The sequence below is a fragment of the Chinchilla lanigera genome, unplaced genomic scaffold, assembly GCF_000276665.1.
Source record: "Chinchilla lanigera isolate Chin_1 unplaced genomic scaffold, ChiLan1.0 scaffold00001, whole genome shotgun sequence".
In the NCBI taxonomy this organism is placed as follows: Eukaryota; Metazoa; Chordata; class Mammalia; order Rodentia; family Chinchillidae; genus Chinchilla; species Chinchilla lanigera.
In genome coordinates, this window is record NW_004955402.1 from 45,285,312 (window position 1) to 45,290,290 (window position 4,979).

General features: G+C 36.0%; 1 long non-coding RNA gene across 3 annotated transcripts in view; it reads left to right on the forward strand.

The window, feature by feature from the left end:
• Positions 1-3,447: 3,447 nt before the first annotated feature.
• LOC102017181 overlaps positions 3,448-4,979 on the forward strand; it is a 32,593-nt gene continuing 31,061 nt past the window's right edge. For all 3 annotated transcript variants that reach the window (XR_259087.2, XR_259088.2, XR_001237047.1), the window contains exon 1: positions 3,448-3,582. This is a non-coding gene — a long non-coding RNA (uncharacterized LOC102017181). The remainder of the gene's footprint in view (positions 3,583-4,979) is intronic.

Sequence of the window (4,979 nt, forward strand, 5' to 3'; positions counted from 1 at the left end):
CCACTTGTATTTGGTGAAGAGATTGTTAAAGAATGGCTGCACTGAATCAGAATCCATATTTTTTTGTGTTATGTAATCAAGATAGAGATTCCATGACTATGATAGAGAATGCAGTCCAACAATCCTGAAGTATTGCTGAAAGGAGTATGGAGAACACAAAGGCAACTCTGATTTCAAAGGCAAGCTGATCCCAAATTATCTCTCCATAGAGTTTTTATTAAACACAAAGGGGAAAAGGTGACTTTACAGTGAAGAAACTCAGTGGCCACCACCTTAACCAAGAGATCAGACAAAAACCACTAATAATAACATGAAGGGTCATCATCTTTTTCCCGGTGTCATAGATTGAGAAAGATAGATTATCTATGTAGTATTTTTGCCAAAATGTTTAGGCAGGAGGTGATCATGAATAAATAAGTAAATTAATCCAAATATAAAAACTATTCTGCAAAAAACTGTTCTGAACTCCTTAAAAATTTTCAGCATCGTGTATCGGGTTAATAATATCCCTTAGTTATTGCAGGCTGATCATGTCCACAATCTCTCAAACAAGTATATGGCAAAGGCTAAATAAAAGAGGCAAATGGAATGATTTCAGGGCTCTAGGAGGATCAAAGCCCTCTCACAGAATTCGAGATTCTCTCAGGGCTAAAGCCAAGAACTTCTCTGGGTGGTCCATATTTATTTAATTATCACAAGAAGAGAGGGGAGTACTCAAGAAGGGTGGAAACACTCAAGGACTTCTTCAAGTAAGGTATTAAATTAATCCACCCAAGTGAGATGCCTGAGGCTACAGTCTTTATCTAGTTGAGATCGGATCCAGGTGTCCTTGGCTGTGATCTTGTCTTATCCTTTGAGGCTTTCCAGTTTCATCTGCCATCACAGGCCTAAGTAAGGATTAGTGACCCACAGAGGTTCACTTACTATGAGTCCACTGCCCATTTCCAGACAAGGTGCCTGGGATTTGGACAGATTCACAAGTAAACATGAAAATCCCATTGGTTAATTTAAGTCGTACTCAGGGCTGCTTCGTAGTGGTCTCCTTCATCATGAATGCTACAAAAGGCAAAAACTATTCTAGATTTAAGGAGAATAGATAGGCTTGACAACTAAGTGAACATATGAACTTCATTTGGGTACTTGTTCTGAGGAACATCATGTGACATTTGAACGCAAACTGAATATTAGATAGCATTAATGATGAATACCTTGAGTAACTGTTTTACTATAAATAATATACATAAAATGTATTTACCATATACATAAAATATTATTCTTTTCTGTTTTCCTCTTATTCTCAAGTAGTTCAGCAAACATTACACATATTATACATCTCAATCTTAGGCAAGATTCTATTTAAATACTAGTTAGCAAGAACTTAGAAGAAATCAGATTTACCCTAGACTCATGTCTATCACCATGCACTAAAGTCAAAATGGATCAAAGATCTAAATATTAAAACAGAAACACTAATTCTACTGGCAGAGAAAGTAGGTAGAAATCTTGAAGACATAGGGGTAGGCAGAGAGTTCATGAACAAAAACCAAACCACGCAGAAAATACTTCGAAGAATCAACAACTGGGATCTCATCATATTAAAAAGTTTTTGCACATCAAAAGAAATCACCAACAGAGTGAAAAGAAATCCCACAGAATGAGGTTTTAGCCAACTGTCCCTCAGACAAAGGACTTCTATGGAGAACATACAAAGGATCGAAAAAAAGTCAGGCCTCCAAAATTAAAAGACCCACCCCAAAAATGGGCATCTGAGATGAATACACACTTCTCAGAAGAAGAAATAAAAATGGCAAATAAATATATGAAAACATGTTCAACATCATTGGTCATTTGAAAAATACAAATTAAATTAACACTGAGATTTCATCTCACTCCAGAAAGAATATCTGTCATCAAGAAATCAACCTATAACAAATCCTAGCATTGTTGTGGGGGAAAAGGAACCCTTTTCCACTGCTGGTGGGAGTGTAGACTGGTGGAATCACTGTGGAAATCAGTATAGAAATTCCTCAAAAAACTAGGATTAGAAGTCCTATTCAACCCAGCTATTCCTCGTCTGGGAATTTTCCCAGAAGAATTAAAAACATCATACCACAGTGATACATGCCCACCCACGTTTACAGCAGTACAGTTTGTCATAGCTAAATCTTGGAAACAACCCAAATGCTCATAAACCAAGAAATGGATAAAAAAGATGTGGTATTTATATACAATGGGGTACTACTCAGCTATAAAGAAGGACAAACCAGAGGCTTTTATAGGTAAATGGATGCAACTAGAGACCATACTCATAAGTGAAATAAATGAGACTCTCATGTGTGAACATCATATTGTCTCCCTATTGTAAGAAACTTAAAGAGTAAATAAGATCCAAAATATACAATAGATACTGTGAAAGGGAAAGAAACTGTTCAAAAGGAAAGAACAACTGGGATGGGGAAGAAAAAATATATACATATATACACAAGGTACCTAAAATAACTATACTAATTTCTGTTAGTTTATTGACAGGAATGATTTGTGCTTATATTGCTTGATCAGTTTTGCATGCCTATATTTTGTAATCTGAGCAACTACTTTGAAGATAACAATATGTAATATAATAATCATTGCTTATTATCATTTTGTTTTAAAATTCTGTATCATGGTTTTTGTTTCTTTCTTTTCTCTTTAAAATTAAAAAAAAAATCATATCCAGTTGCATGTTTATTACATTGTTAGACTAATATTTTAAAGTTCAGACAAGATATTTCAGGAAAATGCAATAGAATTTATTTTTATTCAAAATTTAAAAGAGAGTTAATATTTATCTTTATATCATGTATTCAAGCTAACAAAATGTGAGCTGAATGGCCATATGGCAAAATAAATTCAATCTTAATTGAATGGGTATAATTCAAAGGATTGCTATCAGCCTACAGGGAGCTCGCTTATGTTATGACACAGGACCCTAGCCATCAATTGGATCAGAGCGTGGATGACATACGTGCTAACCAGATGCATCCAAGAAAATGAAAATATTCTCTTTGATACAGTCATGCTTCTGAAAGTCCCAAGAAACAAAATGAGTCAAAAGTAACAGCACAATATTTTTTAAAAAACTATTCTAAATCCCATTATTACCAACTGGTCAATGTATGCATATTGAATATGTGCCAAGAACTGAAGGTAAAAAGGCAGATGAAACAGACAGTGCTCTTAATCTTATACACTTAAAACAATTACAGTTTAAAAAAGTTTCTGGAATTGGAATCACAAAATTTGGAAAAGTGACTATCAGGGAGACCTAACATAAGCAGAAAGCCAGGACAGACTGCTCACAGAAGATAAGCAACACATAGAAAACTTTAGGTAGCTCTGAGAATACCCAATCAAAAAGGAGGGCATCACAATGGAGGGATGAGGTCAAGTGGAGCAGGGAGAGGGGGAGCACATCCACCTGGCAGAGGGAGTGTGTGTAAAAGTCCTGAGCAGGTGTGGCCACGGTGCTTGGCCAGCCAAGAGCGGTAAGTGAGTGGGAAAGACCTGCAAAGGAAAACAGAAGGAAAAGGCAATCCTCAAACAGTAAGTCAAAAACATCACTAGTTTAAGTGACTTTAATTTCAATCTGATTCAGTGTTGCAGTGCTGTTCCCCAAGGATACATTTTCCAAAGGGTAGTGCGGTTTTGCCCTGCTTGTTACCAAAACCATCCAACTCTAAGTTCGTGCTTAGTTCTAATAACTTCAGATAAACTGAAATTCTGACAAGGTGTGAAGGAATAGAAACTAGGTTACCTGAAGAGTAGGTAAGATTCCAGGAGACATAACTATCTTTAAATATATGAGAGCCATCTGTGACACAGAAATCATAGCCAGTATTTATTTACTGGGTCTAATTAATATAGATCCTAACAATCCATACTTAGCTGAATATTAGAAGAGCTTACAAATATATCCTAGCTGACGACAAACTGGCTGTGTGAGAAAATGCTGAGCCTCACAGGCTGACTGATAAATAGGCATGGAATTTATAGAGACAATTCCAGTCCTTAAACTAGATAATTAATACGCCTTCTTCTGATCTTGTGATTCGATATTTCTGACAGTGCCAGTTCAGTTATACTGACAATATACTAAAGAGCTCTTCAGAATATTTTGGTGGGAAGAATTTGAATGTGGCTTTACTTAATAAATCTATAAACATAAAACTTAAAACCAATACCTGTACCACGTAGTTAAGATTGAACTTTAAAAGTTATTTTTAAAAGCACACTTCAAAATGTAAAATAAAGGTAAACTTTTTTGATATTGGGGATTGAACTCAAAGCCTGAGTATTCAAAGGATCCTGCACTGAGCTACATTCCCAGCCCTTTCTTTATCTTTAATTTTGAGATGGGGTCTTCCTGAGCTCCCTAGGCTTCTTGGACTTGAGATCTTGCTTCAGTCTCCCAGAGTGCTGGGATGTTAATTATGTGTGCCACTACATTCAGTTAACCCTCATTTTTGAAACAAAGATAACATAATCATTGGAATGTGGACTTAGAAGTAGATCTGTGTGGCTTGAGCAAGTTTCTCAGGTTTTGCAAAAGTTCCCAATATTTATAATTGAGATAACAATAAATATAAAAACCTAGTTCATAGAATTATTGTGAAAATTGGTAAATTTACAAATTTAAAGTGTTCAGAAAAGTATCTGGCACTTAGTAAACTCTATAGAAGTGTCTGATAGCTGTGATCAATTATGAGAGCCTCTGAAATCAGACAAACTTGGATTAAATCCTAGCTCCATCCCTCACTAGTTAGGTGACATTTCCCTCTATACCCTTCTCCACTGCTGGTGGGAATGCAGACTGGTGAAACCACTGTGGAAATCAGTTTGGAGATTCCTCAGAAAACTAGGTGTAGAGATCCCATTCAACCCAGCTATCCCCTCTGCTGGGTATTTTCCCAGAAGATCTAAAAACATCATATCACAGTGAT